General features: G+C 39.4%; 1 protein-coding gene across 3 annotated transcripts in view; it reads right to left on the bottom strand.

Annotated features, from left to right (window-relative positions):
* Window positions 1–23,843, bottom strand: part of GALNT13 (polypeptide N-acetylgalactosaminyltransferase 13) — a gene marked incomplete at its 3' end in the record, with an annotated part of 559,595 nt that extends 535,752 nt beyond the window's left edge. Inside the window, exon 1 of one of the 3 annotated variants that reach the window (XM_082841320.1) lies at window positions 23,505–23,843. Of the gene's footprint in view, window positions 1–22,667; window positions 22,756–23,504 lie in introns of those variants that run through there. The other 2 variants (XM_082841322.1, XM_082841323.1) reach the window with 2 other exon arrangements.
* Window positions 23,844–24,314: the final 471 nt, after the last annotated feature.

Below are 24,314 nucleotides of genomic sequence, written 5' to 3'. Positions count from 1 at the left end.
TTCAATAAACACACCTGGCCCTGCAAAGGGAGCGCTATATATGGGTATCAGCAAAAAGGTAGGAATTCATGAACTTTCTAATAAATTGAAGGTGTGAACCTGGAAGATTGGCTAAAAACTCAAAACTATTGAATTAAACCTGAAAATAAAGTTATAATGAAGATAAGGTTTTAGATAGGGAAATTTTAAAAACTTAGACCAAAACTTAATTTGGTGCAACAAAAGGTCAAAACAAACTCTAAAGTTAATAAAACAGCTAACAGTCAAGAATAAATCTGAATTATCATAAAATAAGTAACTTGAGTGGTGCCCAAGAGATCATGGAGAGCCACACTTAAAAACACCCAGGAGAGGGCTTCCCTGGTTGCGCAGTGGTTGAGAGCCCGCCTGCCGATACAGGGGACACGTGTTCGTGCCCCGGTCCAGGAAGATCCCACATGCTGCGGAACGGCTGGGGCCGTGAGCCGTGGCCGCTGAGCCTGCGCGTCCGGAGCCTGTGCTCCGCAACGGGAGAGGCCACAACAGTGAGAGGCCCGCGTACCACAAAAAAAAAAAAAAAAAAAAAAAAAAACACCCAGGAGAAAGCTGGACAGCAGCGTATAAACCACTAAAGTTAGAACACTCCCTTATACCATACACAAAAATAAACTCAAAATGGCTTAAAGACTTAAATATAAGACATGACAACATAAACATCCTAGAATAGAACATAGGTAAAGCATTCTGTGACATAAATAGTAGCAATATTTCCTTAGATCAGTCTTCCAAGGCAAAAGAAATAAAAGCAAAACTAAACAAATGGGACCTAATCCAACTTATAAGCTTTTGCACAGCAAAGGAAACCATAAACAAAATGAAAAGACAACCTACACAATGGGAGAAAAAATTTGCAAATGATGCTACCGACAAGGGCTTTATTTCCAAACTACACAAACCACTCACACAGCTTAATATCAAAAAAAACAAATAACCCAATCAAAAATGGGCAGAAGACCTAAATAAACATTTCTCCAAAGAAGACATATACATAACAGGCACATGAAAAGATGCTCAACATCACTAATTATTAGAGAAATGCAAATCAAAACTATAATGAGGTATCACCTCACACAAGTCAGAACAGCCATCATCAAAAAGTCTACAAATAATAAATGCTGGAGAGGGTGTGGAGAAAAGGGAACCCTCCTACTCTATTGGCAGGAATGTAAATTGATACAGCCACTATGGAAAACAGTATGGAGGTTCCTTAAAAAACTAAAAATAGAACTACCATATGATCCAGGAATCCCACTCCTGGGCATATATCTGGAAAAGATGAAAACTCTAATTGGAAAAGATACATGCACTTCAATGTTCACAGCAGCACTACTTACAATAATAGCCAATACATGGAAGCAACCTAAGTGTCCATCAACTGAGGAATGGATAAAGACAATGTGGTATATATACACAATGGAATATTACTCAGCCATAAAAAAGAATGAAATATTGCCATTTGTTGCAACATGGATGGACCTAGAGATTATATACTAAGTGAAGTCAGTCAGACAGAGAAAGACAAATATTATATGACATCACTTATATGTGGAATATAAAAAAATGATACAAATGAACTTATTTATAAAACAAACAGACTCACAGACATAGAAAACAAACTTATGGTTACTAAAGGGGAAGTGGTGGGGGGGACAAATTAGGAGTATGGGATTAATAGATACACACTACTATATATAAGATAAACAGCAAGGACTTACTGTATAGCACAGCGAACTATATTCAATCTTATAATAACCTACAATGGATAAAAACCTGAAAAATAATTTGTATGTGTATATATATGTATGTATAACTGAATCATTTTGCTGTATACCTAAAGCACAATATTGTAAATCAAGATTCCATAAAATAAATAAATAAATACCCAGGAAATCCATAAAAAGAAAAACTCAACTTTCAGTAGAAGCCCTCTGTGAAACACGCATGCTCATGCGCGCACGGGCGCGCGCACGCGCGCACACACACACACACACACACACACACACACACATAGTGGGCATCAGCCCTGCCCTGTGACAGGAAAGAGTATATATCTTTGATTTAGTGTTAGTCAAAAACACACTGCAAAACCAATGATAATGCTAAATCTTTCTATATCTTGGTTTTATATTTACAATGATGGTGAATATTTTTGTGAGCTACTAACTTCCAAAGCACTTTTAAATAAAATGAAAACTGTTCACAAAGTGAGTTTACAAGGTTAATTATCGGTGGACTATCACACTATAAAATAATTACAAGTGGAGTATTTTGGCAGTTAGATGCAACAATACAAAAAAATCAATTGTCTGTCTGTGACTTAATGTAACCTTGGTTGAAAATGGTTAACCTCATACATGGTTCCCAGACACAGCAGGAGTTATTACTTGATTGTAATTATTTCTCATGTATAAATTTCTTGCAAGGCTGTTGAAGTTTAAGTTAAACTTTTCTTTTTAATCACTTTTAAAAAATATTCAAACACAAAACTTCAGAATGGGAGGCAACAGGAGTACTAGGCAAATGTAAGCTAAGGACCCAACGTTATTTTAGGCAGCTCTAGAAAACTGTTTGGATCACAATAAGAAAAGTAGTAAAAGGTTATTTAACTAATTTCATTATTTTTAATATGAAAAGGATTTCTAAACACAGATAAAACACAAACTATTTAATAACCCATACAACCACTTCTTATATTATAAACTCTCACAAAACATAAGCTAGTCCTTCATCATTTTTTAAAAATAAATATTCTATTTTACTGAACATGTTTTTGGAGTTGAGGAAGTTACAGGTTACATTAAACAATTAGTCCTGGTACATTTCAACAGACTGCAAATGATTCAGAAATAAATCAAAAACATCATGATGCATCATTAGATTCCCACCAGCAGTTTATGAATTTATGTACAATTATCATTTGTACAAATTATTGTGAAGGAACTGACAAACTATCAGTGTTCAAAACAACATATTCTCCTCATATGACAAGAAAAGAGAACTGGAATTCAAATATTTCTAAATGAGAAATCAATGTGTCCTTCTACATAAAAAAATAGAAATTCTCCAATTAAGCATTTATAAAAATCACTAAAAACAACAAGACATCACATACTAAAAATGAAGTCTGGTCTCTAAAGAACAAAAAATAATAATGTTTCATCTTTTTCACTCAAGGGACTAAGGCTAGGATTGGAAACATTTTTAAATTGTTACTATTTTTCATACTCAAACGAAACAAGCACTCACTTTTCAATTTCTCTAAGAATCAGCCAAGAAAAAATAACAGTCAAAGCTGATCAAAAAACTAAGGGGAAAGGGGAGGATGACTGCTCAACATAGCCAAGAACACCTAACAAAAATCAGCAGTGACACTACAATTTTTTAACTAGAAGTTAAAGGAAATAGAAGAATCTTACCACCTTTTTTTTAAGCTAGATGCACTTTCTGCAAAGTGGCATTTCAGTGTTTAGCACTGTGTACAATGTGTGCAATTATACGATATATTTATCATGACATGGTATTCCTTTGCCTTCCCTCTTTTACCTTCACCTTTCTCTTAAACAAGATTTATAAATATTTCACCAATATAGTTTTACTGTGTTTCTATTTTGGTTGGCTTCAATCCTATCTTTGACTGCTATTTATTTATTGCCTCCTGGGATCGGATTTTGCAGTTACTCTTCACAATAACTCTTCCAGGTCTGAGAATTTTATTTCAGAAATCAGTTAAGCAGGCAAGATTTACTAGGCACCTGCCATACTAAATGCCCATAGAGGACCCTGGAAGAGGAGATACACTAATAACAGCTAGTATTTGTTAAGCGCATGCTAAGTGCCAAGCACAATAATCAGTACATTACATGCATTGTCACCTCAACACATTAAAGCAGTTATAATTATTAGGTAGATGAAAATAAACATCTAGCTCTTAGAATTGTGAGAATTAAAAGGGCTAATATTATGTAAAGCACTTAAAAGAGACCCGCAAAACCAGTTAGAAACCTGCATTGTATTAGTGTTAGCCACTATTACTATTACCCTCACTTTAAAGATGAAGTAACTAAATCCCACAGAGGCTATCTAACTATGCTTTGTCATTCTGCTAAGTAATTGGATAATTCAGAACTTCTGAACTGCATTTATGCAGGCACCATAGTCTTAAACTTGTAGCTTTAGCACAACCATGTTCCACTGCCTCTTCCAAGCTTGAGTCCAGGCATTTTTCTTATCTTAGAATCAAGGGATGGTTCATATGCTAACGGTTCTAATTAATTGCCAAGAACTTCACATTTAAAAGGAAATTTAATGGACCCTGGATTCATCAAACCAGGTGAGATAACAGGACAGAGCAGGTCTTCACTGCCCCCAGTCACTGTCCAAAAACCAGATCACTCAGTAAATGGTAAAAGGAGGTGACCCAAGGGATTATTATCACAACCTGTCAACAGAAACCAGATATCCACAGCTTTAAAGAATGCCTCATTGTTAACTTTTTTCTCATTTCAGAATCCCCTATCCTTCCAAATCATAAAAATACTAGATCGATCTTAACATATTATTTAATATGTAATTTGTGTTCTCAATTTTCACAATACTTTTTTGTGGTATACAAGCCCCAAGTTGGTGGTGGGGAGAGACTGGGAAACTTCCTCATTCCTCCTTATCTCTCTTCCTCTCCCTGTCTGTCTGTCTCTGTCTCAGTCCCTCTCTCTGTCTGTCAATCTCTTTATTTCTATCTATCTACAGAAAGCTATTATAACTTTCTTTTGGCTTGTTGAATTGATATTCATAATTAAAAGATGCTAAAGCACACATGTATGCACACACACACACACACACAGAAATCTAACAACCAGCAGGTTAGACATTTCTTATGGGACCCATCTGTGTTCTCACGTTCATTAGGAATAGCTAACATCTTTAAAGCAACTATTTCTGATCAGCTACAAAATTAAAGTGTTAGTCCAAATAATAAGAAGCAGTGAGAACTTCCAGAGCAGCTGCCGATCTAAGATGGCAATATCCTCACATCTGTGCAATGTTGGAATGGTCATCCTTCATCTATCAATTCCTCTGTGAATCTGCAGACACATCAGGTAATCAGAATAACTGGTATAATTTAATAACACAGAGGACTATAAAATTTACCATCTCTATCTGGAAACCACTACAAAATGTTGTTTAAAATTATTGTTTAGTACTATTAAAATGTTCAGGAAAACAGAGGTGGAATGGAGATAAAATCTTCTAGAGAATCATTCGGTAAGGCTTGCATTTTTACATCAGCAAAAATAAAAGTTATTTTTTTAATTATAAGAAAATAAGACCTAGAAAATTTAAAGTTCATTTCATTCTCAAAGAAAATGATAGGCCTACATTTGCAAAATAAACAAACAGTAGAATATAGAGTCATACCAGGTTTTTTTTTTGTTTTTTTTTTTACCAGTTGCATCATTTCAAAGATAAGGAAACAGAGATCCAAAGAACTTAAATGACATGTTACAGAATTTAGTAATGGTTTTACCAGAACTAGAGTCCAATTCTCTCCTCTTAGTCCCATAATCGTTATCATACTGTAAGGGATGACTGCTACTGTGTTTAGAACAGAAGTTCCAAGGATTTATATTTCTTTATACAGTGGAGCCCCCTCTCCGAACCCCAACCTGTTCCTTTCCTCAGAGGGAATCACCTTTAATTGCTTATTAGTTCCACAACAAAAAGCTTAAATTCAAATGTCTTTATGGACCAGGGGGATTCAACAGACAGTGACTGCAATCTGTGGAAATCTGGTACAGATACACCTAAAGAAACCACATTTTTTTAAAAAATCAAGGTAAAACATACTTTGACCAAACAAATAGACCCACAGTATTTTAGACATTATCTAAATTATCTCACATACCACACTCCACATTTATCCATACTCTTCCTATTAATATAGTCAATTATTCCTTCTCTTAGTTCTCTTTGGAATTTTGAGTGCAAATCATTTTCCTTCATAAATTTGAAAATTATTCTATTAATTTTTAAAACATGTTCTCACTATATTTCTTTGTTTTCTTACAATCAGATCTCCAATTAGCAGGAAGTCACACTTCAGGGAGATTCAGTGACTCATCTTTTTCATTTTGTTCTTTTTCTTTGCACTGTAGAGAGGTTTTCTCTATTTAAAATTACAAATGTCCCTTAAAACTACTGACATGAAAATCTTTAATTTCCAAGTTTTTCTCGTTTAGTATTTGTGTCTCTTCCCTATCATCTTCTTGTTTTATGAATGTAATATTTTCTTGAATCTCTTTAAAAAATTTAATTTTTTGGTCTCTTTTATGATTTTTTTTAATGATCTGTACCATGTAAGGTCATTTTTTGTCATTGGTTTTCATTTATTTTGGTGTCGCTTTTTTTTTTTAACATCTTTACTAGAGTATAATTGCTTTACAATGGTGTGTTAGTTTCTGCTTATCAACAAAGTGAATCTGTTATACATATACATACAGCCTCATATCTCTTCCCTCTAGCGTCTTCCTCCCTTCCACCCTCCCTAGCCCACCCCTCTAGGTGGTCACAAAGAACCGAGCTGATCTCCCTGTGCTATGCGGCTGCTTCCCACTAGCTATCTATTTTACGTTTGGTACTGTATATATGTCCATGCCACTCTCTCACTTTGTCACAGCTTACCCTTCCCCCTCCCCATATCCTCAAGTGCATTCTCTACTAGGTCTGTGTCTTTACCCCGTCTTGCCCCTAGGTTCTTCTTGACCTTTTTTTTTTTCCTTAGATTCCATATATATGTGTTAGTATATGGTATTTGTTTTTTTCTTTCTGACTTACTTCACTCTATATGACAGACTCTAGGTCCATCCACCTCACTACAAATAACTCAATTTTCTTTCTTTTTATGGTGGAGTAATATTCCATTGTATATATGTGCCACATCTTCTTTATCCATTCATCTGTTGATGGACACTTAGGGTGCTTCCATGTCCTGGCTGTTGTAAATAGAGCTGCAATGAACATTTTGGTACATGACTCTTTTTGACTTGTAGTTTTCTCAGGGTATATGCCCAGTAGTGGGATTGCTGGGTGGTATAGTAGCTCTATTTTTAGTTTTGAAAGTAACCTCCATACTGTACTCCATAGTGGCTGTATCAATTTACATTCCCACCAAAAGTGCAAGAGTGTTCCCTTTTCTCCACAACTCTCCAGCATTTATTGTTTGTAGATTTTTTCATGATGGCCATTCTGATCAGTGTGAGATGATATCACATTGTAGCTTTGATGTGCATTTCTCTAATGATTAATGATGCTGAGCATCCTTTCATGTGTTTGTTGGCAATCTGTATATCTTCTTTGGAGAAATGTCTATTTAGGTCTTCTGCCCATTTTTGGATTGGGTTGTTTGTTTCTTTGATATTGAGCTGCATGAGCTGCTTGTAAATTTTGGAGATTAATCCTTTGTCAGTTGCTTCATTTGAAAACATTTTCTCCCATTCTGAGGGCTGTCTTTTTGTCTCGTTTATGGTTTCCTTTGCTGTGTAAAAGCTTTTAAGTTTCATTAGGTCCCATTTGTTTATTTTTGTTTTTATTTCCATTTCTCTAGGAGATGGATCAAAAAGGATCTTGCTGTGATTTATGTCACAGAGTGTTCTGCCTACGTTTTCCTCTAAGAGTTTGATAGTGTCTGGCCTTACATTTAGGTCTTTAATCCATTTTGAGTTTATTTTTGTGTATGGTGTTAGGGAGTGTTCTAATTTCATTCTTTTACATGTAACTGTCCAGTTTTTCCTAGCACCACTTATTGAAGAAGTTGTCTTATCTCTACTGTATATTCTCGCCTCCCTTATCAAAGATAAGGTGACCATATGTGCATGGGTTTATCTCTGAGCTTTCTATCCTGTTCCATTGATCTATATTTCTGTTTTTGTGCCAGTACCATACTGTCTTGATTACTGTAGCTTTGTAGTATATTCTGAAGTCAGGGAGCCTGATTCCCCCAGCTCTGTTTTTCTTTCTCAAGATTGCTTTAGCTATTCGGGGTCTTTTGTGTTTCCATACAAATTGTGAAATTTTTTGTTCTAGTTCTGTGAAAAATGCCAGTGGTAGTTGGATAGGGGTTCCATTAAATCTGTAGATGGCTTTGGGTAGTAGAGTCATTTTCACAATGTTGATTCTTCTGATCCAAGAACATAGTATATCTCTCCATCTGTTTATAATCTTTAATTTCTTTCATCAGTGTCTTATAATTTTCTGCATACAGGTCTTTTGTTTCCATAGGTAGGTTTATTCCTAGATATTTTACTCTTTTTATTGCAATGGTAAATAGGAGTGTTTTCTTAATTTCACTTTCAGATTTTTCATCATTAGTGTATAGGAATGCTGGCGATTTCTGTGCATTAATTTTGTATCCTGCTACTTTACCAACTTCATTGATTAGCTCTAGTAGTTTTCTGGTAGCATCTTTAGGATTCTCTAGGTATAATATCATGTCATCTGCAAACAGTGACAGTTTTACTTCTTCTTTTCCAATTTGGATTCCTTTTATATCTTTATCTTCTCTGATTGCTGTGGCTAAAACTTCCAAAACAATGTTGAATAATAGTGGTCAGAGTGGGCAACCTTGTCTTCTTCCTGATCTTAGTGGAAACGGTTTCAGTTTTTCACCACTGAGGACGATACTGGCTGTGGGTTTGTCATATATGGCCTTCATTATGTTCAGGAAAGTTCCCTCTATGCCTACTTTCTGGAGGGTTTTTATCATAAATGGGTGTTGAATTTTGTCAAAAGCTTTCTCTGCATCTATTGAGATGATCATATGGTTTTTCTCCTTTAATTTGTTAATATGGTGTATCACGTTGATTGATTTGCACATATTGAAGAATCCTTGCATTCCTGGGATAAACCCCACTTGATCATGGTGTATGATCCTTTTAATGTGCTGTTGGATTCTGTTTGCTAGATTTTGTTGAGGATATTTGCATCTATGTTCATCAGTGATATTGGCCTGTAGTTTTCTTTCTTTGTGACATCCTTGCCTGGTTTTGGTATTAGGGTGATGGTGGTCTCATAGAATGAGTTTGGGAGTGTTCCTCCCTCTGCTATATTTTGGAAGAGTTTGAGAAGGATAGGTGTTAGCTCTTCTCTAAATGTTTGATAGAATTCGTCTGCGAAGCCATCTGGTCCTGGGCTTTTCTTTCTTGGAAGACTTTTAAACACAGTTTCAATTTCAGTCCTTGTGATTGGTCGGTTCATATATTCTATTTCTTCCTGGTTCAGTCTCGGAAGGTGGTGCATTTCTAAGAATTTTTCCATTTCTTCCAGGTTGTCCATTTTATCGGCATATAGTTGCTTGCAGTAATCCCTCATGATCCTTTGTATCTCTGCAGTGTCAGTTGTTACTTCTCCTTTTTCATTCTAATTCTATTGATTTGAGCCTTCTTCCTTTTTTTTCTTCACGAGTCTGGCTAATGGTTTATCAATTTTGTTTATCTTCTCAAAGAACGAGCTTTTAGTTTTATTGATCTTTCCTATCCCTTCCTTCATTTCTTTTTCATTTATTTCTGATCTGATCTTTATGATTTCTTTCCTTCTGCTAACTTTGGAGGTTTTTTTGTTCTTCTTTCTCTAATTGCTTTAGGTGTAAGGTTAGGTTGTTTATTTGAGATGTTTCTTATTTCTTAAGGTAGGCTTGTATAGCTATAAAGTTCCCTCTTAGAACTGCTTTTTCTGCATCCCATAGGTTTTGGGTTGTTGTGTTTTGGTGGTGCTGAATTCTCTTAGCTTTTGCTTGTCTGTAAAGGTTTTCATTTCTCCATCAAATCTGAATGAGATCATTGCTGGGTAGAGTAACCTTGGTTGCAGGTTTTTCTTCTTTATCACTTTAAATTTAAATATGTCCTGCCTCTCCCTTCTGGCTTGCAGAGTTTCTGCTGAAAGATCAGCTGTTAACCTTATGGGGATTCCCTTGTATGTTATTTGTTGCTTTTCCCTTGCTGCTTTTAATATTTTTTCTTTGTATTTAATTTTTGATCGTTTGATTAATATGTGTCTTGGTGTGTTTCTCCTTGGATTTATCCTGTATGGGACTCTCTGTGGTTCGTGGATTTGAATAACTATTTCCTTTCCCATATTAGGGAAGTTTTCAACTATAATCTCTTCAAGTATTTTCTCAGTTCCTTTCTGTTTCTCTTCTTCTTCTGGGACCCGTATAATTCGAATGTTGGTGTGTTTAATGTTGTCCCAGAGGTCTCTGAGACTGTCCTCAATTCTTTCTTTTTCTTTTTTTTCTTTATTCTGCTCTGCAGTATTATTTCTACTATTTTATCTTCCAGGTCACTTATCCATTCTTCTGCCTCAGTTTTTCTGCTATTGATCTCTTCTAGAGAAATTTTAATTTCATTTATTGTGTTGTTCATCACTGTTTGTTTCCTCTTTAGTTCTTCTAGGTCCTTGTTAAACGTTTCTTGTATTTTCTCTATTCTATTTCCAAGATTTTGGATCATCTTTACTATCATTATTCTGAATTATTTTTCAGGTAGACTGCCTATTTCCTCTTCATTTGTTAGATATGGTGGGTTTTTATCTTGCTCCTTCATCTGCTGTGTGTTTTTCTGTCTTCTCATTTTGCTTATCTTACTGTGTTTGGGGTCTCCTTTTTGCAGGCTGCAGGTTCGTAGTTCCTGTTGTTTTTGGTGTCTGTCCCCAGTGGCTAAGATTGGTTCAGTGGGTTGTGCAGGCTTCCTGGTGGAGGGGACTAGTGTCTGTGTTCTGGTGGATGAGGCTGGATCCTGTCTTTCTGGTGGGCAGGTCCGCATCTGGTGGTGTGTTTTCGGGGGTCTGTGGCCTTATCATGATTTTAGGCAGCCTCTCTGCTAATGGATGGGTTGTGTTCCTGTCTTGCTAATTGTTTGGCATAGGGTGTCCTGCACTGTAGCTTGCTGGTAGTTGAGTGAAGCTGGATGCTGGTGTTGAGATGAAGATCTCTGGGAGATTTTCGTCGTTTGATATTACGTGGAGCTGGGAGGTCTCTTGTGGACCAGTGTCCTGAACTTGGCTCTCCCACCTCAGAGGCACAGCACTGACTCCTGGCTGGAGCACCAAAAGCCTTTTATCCACACGGCTCAGAATAAAAGGGAGAAAAAAATAAAAAGAAAGAAAGAAAGAAGATAAAATAAAATAAAGTAAAATAAAGTTATTAAAATAAAAAATAATTATTAAGAAAAAATTTTTTAAAGTTAAAAGAAAAAAAGGACAGACAGAACCCTAGGACAAATGGTAAAAGCAAATCTATACAGAGAAAATCACACACAGAAGCATACACATACACACAAACAAAAAGAGAAAAAGGGAAAAGAAATATATATATCTTTGCTCCCAAAGTCCACCTCCTCAATTTGAGATGATTCGTTGTCTATTCAGGTATTCCACAGATGCAGGGTACATCAAGTTGACTGTGGAGATTAATCCGCTGCCCCAGAGGCTGCTGGGAGAGATTTCCCTTTCTCTTCTTTGTTCGCACAGCTCCCGTGGTTCAGCTTTGGATTTGGCCCCGCCTCCACGTGTAGGTCGCCGGAGGGCATCTGTTCTTCGCTCAGACAGGATGGGGTTAAAGGAGCAGCTGATTCGGGGGCTCTGGCTCACTCAGGCCGGGGGGAGGGAGGCGTACGGATGTGGGGCGAGCCTGCAGTGGCAGGCTATGTTGGCGCTATGTTGCACCAGCCTGAGGCACGCGTGCATTCTCCCGGGGAGGTTGTCCCTGGATCACGGGATCCTGGCAGTGGTGGGCTGCACCGGCTCCCGGGAGGGAAGGTGTGGAGAGTGACCTGTGCTCGCACACAGGCTTCTTGGTGGCATCAGCAGGAGCCTTAGCGTCTCATGCCCATCTCTGGGGTCCACACTGATAGCTGCGGCTCGCGCCCGTCTCTGGAGCTCCTTTAAGAAACACTGTTAATCCCCTCTCCTCGTGCACCAGGAAATACAGAGGCAAGGAAAAGTCTCTTGTCTCTTCGGCAGCTCCAGACCTTTTCCTGGACTCCCTCCTGGCTAGCCGGGGTGCACTCACCCCTTCAGGCTGTGTTCACGCAGCCAATCCCAGTCCTCTCCCTCGGGTCTGACCTCCAAAGCCCAAGCCTCAGCTCCCAGCCCCCACCCGCCCCAGCCAGTGAGCAGACAAGCCTCTCGGGCTGTTGAGTGCTGGTCGGCACTGATCCTCAGTGCGGGAATCTCTCCGCTTTGCCCTGTGCACCCCTGTTGCTGTGCTCTCCTCCGCGGCTCTGAAGCTTCCCCCCTCTGCCACCAGCAGTCTCTGCCCACAAAGGGGCTTCTAGTGTGTGGAAACCTTTCCTCCTTCACAGTTCCATCCCACTGGTGCCGGTCCCGTCCTGTTTTTTTCTTTTTTCTTTTGCCCTACCCAGGTACGTGGGGAGTTTCTTGCCTTTTGGGAAGTCTGAGGTCTTCTGCCAGCATTCAGTAGGTGTTCTGTAGGAGCTGTTCCACGTGTAGATGTATTTCTAATGTATTTGTGGAGAGGAAGATGATCTCCGCGTCTTACGCTTCTGCCCTCTTGAAGCCAAGGCTCTGTCTCTTTTTCATGTTGCATATTTTTGTTAACTTTTTTCTTAAATTATTTCTTAAATGTCTGGTGATACTTGGTTGCTGTTTTATATTTAAGAATAAAGGAACAGAAATGGCTGAGCCCTCTGTACTTGAGTGGGTCTTGTTGTTTAGAAGACTTTGCTTTAGGGTAAGCCAGGAGCTGATCATTAGGCTGAAGTATGCCACTAAGTATCAAAATAAAAGAGAATTTATTCTACTGTTGTAAGATGCATTCCTAATTGCCCTTACTGTCCCTCAGCAGTCCATGTAATTCCATTAGTCTATGTTAAGGGGGATGGTCAGGAGGGGCAGTGAAAAAATCTTGCTACAAGGATATTTGCGTAGGAAGTAGAATTGGTGAATACAAGGGTGGCTAGTCCATCTATCCATGTTGATTATTTTGTTTCAGCCCCAGCGTCTCACTTCTGCCCTCTATTTTTCCTGGCACTGTTGAACCTTAAGCCTTTGGGTGCTTGTTTAGGGCAAAAGGGCTCCCTCCTCACCCCATCTTTGGCAGTTTCCTCTGCCTTGCTTCATTCCATCTAATTTGTAACAGTTTGATATCTTTTTAACTCCTTAATTTAATGCTTAAATTAATGAGGTTTCAGGAGGAAGTTTAGATAAAGGTACACCTCAATCCTTCCTTGTAAAATGAATACTTGCCTGTTTAAAAGGCTTTTCACTGACCTAGAGAAGCTGCCCTTAAAACACCTAAAATGAAGAAAACCCAAGAACAAACGTAATTATTATACTGTAGCGTATCACCATAGTCATGATGGTGACAATGCTGTTAAGAATCATTCAGACAAGGCTCTGTACTGAAATAAATGCAAACTGCATATCTGCATGTATCTTAGGGTACACAGGGTAAAAAGGACTACTGATTTCATGTTTCTGAAATGTCCTTTTTGTGGGCAATAAGATAACTCACTAACATTCTCAAAAAAAAAGATGTATTGAAGTTCAAAATTATTTAATGAGATAGTTGCAAATATCTTATATTTGTGGAGGTTATTTTTCCCTACAAAAGGAATGGAAATGATGCATACATATTATCCCACTTGAATTAGAATTTTATATAGGTAATAAGAATTTGTGCATTGTAGAAGCAAACTGGGCCTATTGTCTGCAAGAGCAAATGAAGAGTCTCATAACCTGCAATTCAATGTGTTAATTCAGCTGCACCATCCAATTACCTACGATTCATCGCAACTTAGTGCACAACAATAAAATTCTTAAAAAAATCTGTGACAAAATATATGCTCTAGGTTTAACTCATAGGAAAAATACTATCCTGAAGTCAGGGAGTAGGAGCCATGGAACATAAATTATAAAAATGATCCATCACAATCTATCAATTAATATCACAATGAATTTCTGACATGAAGTCAATAGTCTAGAGTTAATAATGAAATATACTGGAAATTTTATACGGAAAATCTGACCAAGGAACGTGAGAACTGTGTGGCCACTGAAATTGGCATCCCCTCAAATAATACAGCAGTCCTTTGGAGCCAGAGCCTGCCAACTGACCACGGGGCCCAAGCACACAATTCTAAAAGTAGACAAAGGTAATGAGATGCGAATTTAGAATCCCCATCCTCCGGTTAAATGACCCAGATGCAAGAGCTAGAGAGTCTGTTTATTACCTACTCAGGGACTAAATGATGAAATGAACAGGAGCTCTTTTTTATTTATATTTTTATATAGAATCAAGAGAACTAATAGATAGTCCAGGCCTGCTACATGAGGATGTATTAAGCCACAGAAGAAAGACAATTGAAAGTCGAGAGCATCATGAAGAAGGAAGAAAGGAAAAGAGGAGCGGGAAAACGATATGGAAGAAAAAGTGTATTGAGAAATGATGAAACACAGTATTGAGAAGAAAATGCAGAGCTGCACTGAAAATCTATAGGATATGAGTGAAACCTGAATCATGAACAGACACAGGTTGGTTTCTAATATTTTTCAGGACGAGGGATGTATAGTCCCATTTGAGACTGAACTATCAAGAGAATCAAAGAAATATGAGTCTTGAGGATTCAGAAAGAGGTGGAATTTGGCATGAGAGAAAGAGAAAAGACTGTAGTACTAAGTGTTAAAACTCAGCTAGTCAGTAATCTCATAAACCCTCACTTCACTTACAGAATCTGAAAACAGAATTGTTTTTAAGTAGATTTTTATTTTTTAAAAAAACCAGACTCATTACTAGGCTATCTAATTCAAATAATTTACACAATCTAATCAAGTATCAGTAAGTCTAAAATAATATTTTTAAGACTGAAGAAAAGTCATTAAACACTGCAGGAGTGTATTAAACAAAAATAAGTAACAGAAAGCTGCTAAACATCAACCAAAGGCCAGAAGTAAGGAGAAAAATGCACCTCATCAAAGATTAATACATCAGTTCTTTACAGATTAACAGTGATTACAAGTTAATATAGATATTCTATAATGTATAAAGCTTACAAAAAACATATTTGAGAAAAAAATCCAGAAGTTTCAGGAGGATTTTTCCAATACTAATATTTATGAAAATATTAGTATTTCCTAATGTAATTTAAACAATTTATGAATAGTACTGCAGGAAAATAAGCTATTTCTTATTAGGTTAGTTACAGGTGTAGATCTTAGTTATAGATTAAAGTATATATATAGAAATCCTACTTACAGATTTTAATTTTTTTTCTTTTGTCTGCATCACTGTGTGTTAACTTGTTTTTTGTTTTCTTTTTTACTGGGGATTGGGGTGGGGAGGGGGGAGGGTGGCCTGCACCTATGAAGAGACAAGAATAAATCTACTTGAAGAAAATCACTCTGATTTTTCCATATTTATTTTATTGTCCCTTTCATAATTAGTTTTCTTTCTTAACCTAGTGCTATGACTTCTAAAAGGTAAATATTTTTTGTTTCCAACTCTACAAATCTGATATTGTTGGTCAGATTTTCCTCCTTCACTTTCAAAGGCAAAACTTATTCAAATAGGAAACAAAACATAGAAACACGGGTTCCATTTCCAATTCTGTTGCTTCATACTTTGTGACTTAAAGCAGATCATTTTAATCATTTCATCAAAATAGCATAGTCTGTACCCCGTCATTCATCAACTTACCCTGGACAACTTACTTTACCTTTATGGGTCTCAATTTCCCTGCCTGTAAAATAGAGGTACTAATAAAACCTACTTTGGAGGGTTGTTATAATTAAATGAATTAAGATCTGTAAAGCACTCAGAACAATGTCCAGAACATAGTAGCTTTTATATTTTGTTAAAGAAATAAAAATTAAATAAATCTGAAAAATGTACTATATGTAGTTCGGTTGCTTGTAACCTCATTGTACAACAGACTCATCTGGAAAAATGTTTATAAAGATAGATCGTTATGGATCCATCCCAGGCAAATGAGAATCTGTATCAGTAGGATCTGATAACCTATATTAAAACAAGCAAACAAACAAAAATCTCTTGAGGTAATTTCAATTTCCAAACTGGTTTGTCAGCAGTGACATTATACGATGCCACAGGTCAGTTTAACTACATCTCACACACTCCATCAGTGCCCTTTTCCTCTTCAATGGCTGCAATAGTCACTATCCAAAGCAACTTGGGATTTAATAGCATCAGCCAGTTTTCCAAAAGCAGAAGTTTAGCTTTGGAATTTTCTTTCTCACCTAAAGCAAAACTGCTTTGTCCTCACCAAGGCAAACAAAGACGTAAAAAAGGAGCAAACTGATCCCTAAAGGCTGGAACGTACTGGTTAAAGGGAAGGACAGAATAAGTTCTTAAGACATGCTCCTTTTGTTTTTGCCCAGCATTCATTCCTTTTTCAAGGACACAGATTGGCACCATCTCAGTGACAGTGATTTGTGGTTAAGTGCCACGAAGGAGCAAGTTGCCTCCAATTCTCTATTCCTTTCAATAAACACTGATGCAATAAACTAAGGCTAGTGTAAATTGCTATCATCCTTCCTAGGTACAAATCTTATCGCCCAAACTTCCAAGTATTAAGAGAAGGGAATAGCTATAAGGACAAAGTCATGAGTATCACAACCATGCTGGCCTGTGTTGCTTGGGTGCTCGGGATCCACTGAGTAGGCAGTATATCTAGTGGTTCAGACTGAGGAAGTGTTCCCAATCGCAGGCTACAGAATGTGGTGAAATAAATTACCAGACTGTGATGAAATTTTCTTCAGTCTTCGTTAAATTAGAAAAATAAATGCAATGTAGAAAAATGCACAGGAAGTTAAATTTATGCTATTTTAAGAACTATATTTTGAGATTTAGTACTGCCACCTTAGTTGGTGTTACAATGTGCAGTCTTTTATAAAATGATGGTGGCAATGGAGTTTTAAAAATCATTCTTACCATGCAAAAGAAAATGTTCACATGGAGGTTGATGCTCTTTTTTTTTTTTTTTTTAATTTTATTAGTCAGTGAAAATGTCAGACTGGGAACTCAGAGCACTGGCTTCAGAGACAGACAGAACTGATGTGATCCCCGGCCCTAATGATATATATTAGCTGTGTGACTTTGAGCAAGTGACTCCTCATTTATACAATGGGGATAGTAATAACTACTTACAGCTCATACGATTATGAGGATAAAATGTAGTACAAGCTATTAGATGTCTCCTTACAATACAAGTGCAAAGTATGTATCCAATAAATTTTAGTTATTTTATCAGTTTGTAACTCTTTATTTTTAACTCCCTCATAAATAAGATGAAATGGCTGTAACTTCACATATATTTGTTTCCAAGTATTTATTTCCAATTTTCTTTCATTAGACTAATGGCAGTACTGCATGGGGGTCTTGATAGTCATGTAAATCTCATCCTCTCTATCTAAAACTAATTATATAACAAAAATCTCAAGAGGAAATTAAGTTATTATTCTTCTGATGTACAATAAGATAATCCTCCCCATATGTCAAAATTCATTTCTTAACAAAGAAAAAGCACTGTGCTTATAATATCAAGGCAATTAATATTAGGGAAGAGACTAGGTTGACATTTACTAGAGTCTCTGAGGTGTAATTTAGATGATTTTGAATGTGCAGGCTGTGCTTTAAATTCTTCTATTTACAGTGGCTACTTAGCACATGTATTATGTTCACCAAAGTGCCAACCAAGAATTTAATCACACTCTTCCTATAGTGTTCTACAAGATCTTAAATAAGATTTAAGTGACAATTCAATGTAGTTTAATGTACTAAACAGAGTCCCAATTAATTCTACATCATGTTAAAAATCCTGATACATCTTGGACAGTTCCCATATATCTTAACAGTAAGTGCTCCTGAAAAAAAACAGGAAAGAAGCCTGAGTATTTAATATGGACAGTGTGTTTAATCTTCTCACATAACAGAAAATAGAATCACAAATATGTTCACACCTATCATGGTAACAGTCACTACTTTCCCTACATCCCTCTCAAGCTATGTTGGGAGGATTAACCGTTAATATGGAACAATTTTTAACAACTGATACTTTGCATCTTGCTTTAGGTCTATTGGGAAGGGAGGACAATTATAGTAAACATTAAGAGAGAACCTGATAGTTCATAAGGTCTGTAATTATGTGGACATCTGAGTAAAGCTGGGCCCTCAGAGGAAAGTTAGGCCCCAGTAATCTCTTAATAACCTGCAGTAATAACTTTTAAAAATTAAGAATTTCAGCTTAAATAAATAGGTCCCAGATATACTTAAAAAAATAAAATTGGAAAACTCATAGCTGAAAATAAATTTTAGCTATTGTATTTAAAAGGGACATTAGAATACATATTAATCACACAGAGGTCTTTAGCCACCTGTAATTATTTCTTGGTAATCATCTTGGACCAATTAAACATATTATTATAAATAAACTACCTTGAAAACATACAAATAGATATAAATCTGAATCAAAAAGAAGTATCAAATGAATAAAACCTATTTGATTATACTTTGCTCCCAAAGATAACTGCTTATAATGCCCTCAATGAATGACCAACTACTACTAAATTCATATGTGTATTCATTTTCACAAATTTCTTTGAACTCTCTAAGTACTAAATTTAGCAATGGAAAGCTGGACTCTTCAAAAATATATATGCCTGTTTACAACAGAATATTACTCAGCCATAAAAAAGAACGAAATTGGGTCATTTGTAGAGATGTGGCTGGACCTAGGGACTGTCATACAGAGTGAAGTAAGTCAGAAAGAGAGAAACAAATATCGTATATTAATGCATATATGTGGAATCTAGAAAAATGGTATAGATGATCTTATTTGCAAAGCAGAAGTAGAGACGCAGACGTAGAGAACAAATGTATCCATGCCAAGGGGGTAAGGGGGTGGTGGTGAGAGGAATTGGGAGGTTGGGATTGACATACATACACTATTGATACTATGTATAAAATGGGTAACTAATGAGAACCTACTGTATAGAACAGGGAACTCTATTCCATGCTCTGTGGTGACCTAAATGGGAAGGAAATCCAAAAAAGAGGGAATATATGTATACATATAGCTGATTCACTTTGCTATACAGTAGAAACTAACACATTGTAAAGCAACTATACTCCAATAAAAATTAATTTAAAAAAATAAATAAAAAATAAAAATACCATCTAAACTCTGGAAAAAAAATATGTATGCCTGTAACTGAATGGCAGAAATACTTAACTAAACAATGTGCTTTAAGATAGAAATTGTAAATAGAAGTCTAATCTGCTAAAATGGTAAATGGTTTATCAAAGCAGGTAGTACATGATCTTTAAATGTGATTTATGTGTTCAAACATATGCTTAGTATGTATCTGGTGGAGAGGGCAGGGGGGATATTAAGAAATGTCATCAAATAGACTTCAGAGTCAATATGAGTATAAAGTATACTTAAGTATAAAGTATACTTAAGTCTTGACTTGATGCTTCACATGTGTTTATTCTGATGACAGGAAGCATTTAGAACCAAAGCCCAATTAAAATTCTTGAATAATTAGGCATATGGTCACTCAGATTTCAAAGTAGTGATCCTGCTAGATCTCAATAGGTTTAAGATGTCTACATGTTCTTACTACTGATGGCGACATAAGCCCAAAAAGGTGATGTATTAAAAGTCACAATCCAGAATTTGTTGTTTATTGCAAAAGGTGCCTCTTGAAAATAGGATGTTTAATAAGGCAAATTAAAGGACAAAACTATAGGATCTGTTCATTTTCATAAAGCACAATAAACACTTATCAGAGACATATAGTATTGTTATTTATTTCACATGGTGGGACTTTATTCATACTTTACTCTCAGCCATTTTCTATACTTTTCTTGTTATTCAGAAACACCAATATCCTCTTCATTTTCGTAACCAGAAAGAATATAAATATTCATTTATTTCATGTTCTCTCACCCTCTTCCTAAAATGCCAAAGTTTTAAAAAGCTGCAAAATCTCTATTACATGGAAATGTTCCTAGTACAACTACCACTTCTAAAAATCAAGGTGGCAAATGGAAGCACTGTATTTCACTCTGACATAACTTTAACCTGAAAGTAATGTACATTAAGTTAGAAAGTTAAATGTGTCTCAATATTCTTATCAGTTAGAAATCAGAATGTAACTCAACCAATAACAGCATGTCCACCTTCACTGTGTCTTTGATATTTTTAAATACAAAAAAAAAAACTGCGTAGAGTATGAGTTGATTTATAAGTAATATTTTTAAAGCAAAATTTCCTTGAACATGCTCCTGAACAATACTCATGGTAAATCCCCAACTATTTTAAGAAGTAACTAACATATCATCAGAACAGCAATATTGCAGCACAGGGATTCCTACTAGTACATTGTATCAGGAGGCGTTACATTTCCAGGTACTTTGGCAAATTCTCATATACATGTAGTATCACACCTCTCATATATATTTGAAGCAGTAAGGAAACCTATAAATTATTCAAGGTAAGTGATTCAGTTTGAAGATCAGTTTATAGCCCCCAAATATTTTAAGCTGATACATCTGTCCTTTATATTAAAAAAGAGAACTTTTCACTTGTTAAAACCACAGGAAAAGGGCTTCCCTGGTGGTGCAGTGGTTGAGAATCTGCCAGCCAATGTAGGGGACACGGGTTCGAGCCCTAGTCTGGAAAGATCCCACATGCCGCGGAGCAACTAGGCCCGTGAGCCACAACTACTGAGCCTGCGCGTCTGGAGCCTGTGCTCCGCAACAAGAGAGGCCGCGATAGTGAGAGGCCCGCACACCGCGATGAAGAGTGGCCCCCACTTGCCACAACTAGAGAAAGCCCTCGCACAGAAACGAAGACCCAACACAGCCAAAAATAAATTAATTAAAAAAAAAAAAAAAAAAACACCACAGGAAAGTATTCACTAGCAAATGATGTCATGCCCTAGTTTACTTTCAGGTAAGAAGGTTGAGAGAGGCCACCCATCAGAGCCTCTAAACTCATTTCTTTAGTTCTGCAGTGACTGTTAAAGAATATCAGTCAAGTTAAACACTTGCACAGAGGAGCAAATTCAAGGAGCGAATGAGTTAAAATGACACAGAGGACTCACGTTTCAACATCCCTTCTACTAGTCTTCAATTCCCATTCATAAAAGACTAAATGAAACAAAAAAGAGAGGCAGAATTCAAGTTCTTGTATGTAGGCTTATTAGTATAGCTAGGTAACTTCAAAGCCAATAATTAGCTCCATGCTAATCAATCAACCAACAAGTTTCCAGCAAGCATTTACTAGTTTTCCTACATTGTGCTAGGGTCTGCATATCTGAAACAGCACCTGTCCCACTCTGGACACTGGGATCCAGAATTAATCTATACCAGCAGCACTGTGTTTCCTTTGGAAAAGCTTTCTTTTCTTCTTCCCCAAATCTTATCTGAGACAGTGCGTCTACTTAAGGAAGCAGCTTAAGCCCTAGAATGGGATGAGCATCACAGAAATGGTGAATTAAAAACATTTAACTGAACAAGCAAAAGCAGCCAGGGAAAATTCTCAATGGAGTTGAAGGTGGGCAGGGGCATAAGGAAGAGATGTGAAATCCTGGTTTGTGGTGCATGGTGCAGAGAAATGCACGTTTCTTATGTTCAAAACCCACCTTAGGCTATGAAAATTCTCCAAATCTATTCACCTCTGAAATCACTCAAATGATTTCAATATTAAGGTTCCAATTCTGCAGGAGGAGTTTGAAGAGATCAGGGAAAAGGAAAGATTAGTAATGCAACAGAAAAGTCAAGATGAAGAAAAGGAAAGGATGGGTGAAGGCAAGGAGAATGATCTGGGAAGATAAGAGATCAAAAGTAAGTCACCAATAGGCTGACCTCACTTTGCAATAGTCTCAAACCAGCAGGTTTCTCTAACACTAGAGGGCATGAACGCAAACACACACACACACACACACACACACACACACACACACACACACACACACACACACGGTGGTGGGGGCAACCCTGAGCAAAGGCAGCCTTCATACAAAGCTGAAGATATGGGGGCTCCAAGGATACTCGAAATTTCAGGGAGCTCGGGCAGCCAAGTGTCTTTACCCCTGCAAATAAAATCTTCACGCTGCATTTGTGGGAAGAGTGACCGCGCTCTCTCCCAAGGAAACCGCTCAAGGATTGAGTGTTAACGACAGTCGAAAGCAGGCAATCCCCAGTGCTCCTGTCCTCCGTCAGCAACACCTTTGCCTCAGGAAAGCTCCCACCCTTTCCAGGTTAGTTTTCCCTGGATCCCGAAGCTTCTGTGTTTATCTGCCCACTGCCTCCTCCTGTGGCTGCCTGCAAAGCTTGGAGATGTAGGCTCTCCACCTGGAAATTCAACTGATCCTAGTCAAAGAACGGGGTAAGGGGAGGGGCGCCCGCAGCTTTCGCTGTCCAAACCAGCAGCCTCCGTGCGCCCGGGTTCGTGGCAGTGCGCCCTCGGACCCAGGGAGGGGAGGCGGCCCTCGCGACCCTCATTCAGCCCCTCGACTCTACGACAGCCCAGACAAGAGCTCTCTGTTTCCAATCCCCTCGTCCCTTCCGGCCCCGAGAAGGGAGGTCTCCGTACCTGGAGATCTCTGTACCTGGAGGTGCCCAGAAGGTGGGCCGGGGTGTGCTCTCCTGGACAAGGAGCCTCGGGATCTGGGAGCTGGTGGTGTTCGGGAGGACCAGGCAGTAGAGATAAGAGAGGGAGACAGAGACAGGCAGCGAGAGGCAGAAACAGAAAGAGAAAATACGGCAAGGCGGAGAGACAACGGAAGAGACAGAATAACAGGCACACGGGAACATCCCAAGAAAAACAGGGAGAAAGAGAATGAAAAAGGTACAGTGAGACCCGGAGCGGGTGCGGTGAGCCAGAGAAAGAATCAGAGTCAGAAACAGACAGAGAGACTGAGAGGCAAAGGAAGGCAGAAATAGAGAGGAAGGCAACCGTCGAGGAACACACCCGAGACCCAGCGTGTCCCTGGTGTCGGACGGACGGTGTAGAAGCGCCCGCGCACCGCAGCCCCCGGCCGCCCGCAGCTAGTGGGAGAAAGTTGCCGGGGCGGGAAGGCCGAGCCGCCCCCGGCGCCGAGCGCCACCGGAGCGCAGCGAGTGGCCAGCGCCCCCCACCTCGGCCGGGTAGCGGAGAAAGCAGGGAAGAGGGCGGGCGGCGGTAGAAAGTTCCGCGCCTCGCGGTCCTCCCTCGGCACCTGCAGCAGCGGGAGAGCGCGCTTCGAGAGCCCGGGAGGCCGCCTTATCGGGTTCGCTGGCGCCCCAGCACCGGGACCGACCCTGGGCGCTCGGCTCTGAGCCCTGCCACCGACTGCGGGAGTTTGCGGCGCCCACCCGGGCACTCCGGGCCGCCCAGAGAGGACTCGCCCCAGACAGAGGAAGAGAGGAGAAGCAAGAGAGAGACGGAGACCTGCTATCGTGGCCAGGGATCCCGCGAAGAGGGAACGGCGGTCCACGCACGGAATTCAGCCTCCGACCCAGACCGGCAGGCGCCAGACGGCCGCGCCGAGTGCTGGGCGCGCGGAGCCCGCGCTCACCTGGAACACGCGCCGGCCCGCGAGCGCCGCGCGCAGCCCCGCTTCCCGCCCGCGCCTCTCTCTTCACACTTCCCCGCGAGCAGAGCGAGCCGGCTCCGGCCTCGGCCAGCCCCGGAGAGGCGCCCTCATAGCGCAGCGGCTGGCTGGAGGGGCTCCGCGAGAGCGGGCGCCGAGGCCGAGGAGGCGCAGGAGACCGGGCGAGGGCTCCTAGCACATTGTCACCTCGGCAGAGACGCCGCCACCGCCTGGTCACTTCGCCCCCCCACCCCCTCCCACCCCGGCCCGCTCCCTCCCAGCCCCTCCTCCTCGCGTGGTTCCTCCCCCTCCCGTAGCCCCAGCCTGAAGGCCTCTCACTGGGCTAGTATCATTTACGTAACCAGCCCCCCGGCCCTCCTCCCTCCTGGTTCCCGCTCCTCCCCGGGCTGGGGCGGTGCGCACAGAGCGCGCTTCAGTTGCTCCTGGAGCTGCCGCTCCTGCGATGTGCACAAGTCCCGCGATAGTTGGCAGTCACGGCCCCCAGCTGCAACCGCGGGGTCGGCTCCTTTCCGCCGAGAGCGTCCGGCGACCCCTGGCCGCCCCTGGGCCCCACCGTGAGAAAACAGGCTTGCGTGCACTGTGTCGGCCCAGTGCACCAGAGCGCCTCTTAGAGGGGTGCTGGCGGGGGGAGGAGGGTGCAGGGGCTC

This window comes from Leucopleurus acutus (genome assembly GCF_964270905.1).
Source record: "Leucopleurus acutus genome assembly, chromosome: 6".
Taxonomy (NCBI): domain Eukaryota; kingdom Metazoa; phylum Chordata; class Mammalia; order Artiodactyla; family Delphinidae; genus Leucopleurus; species Leucopleurus acutus.
Note: the sequence above shows the minus strand (reverse complement) of the source record. Positions and strands in the feature narration are given on the sequence as shown.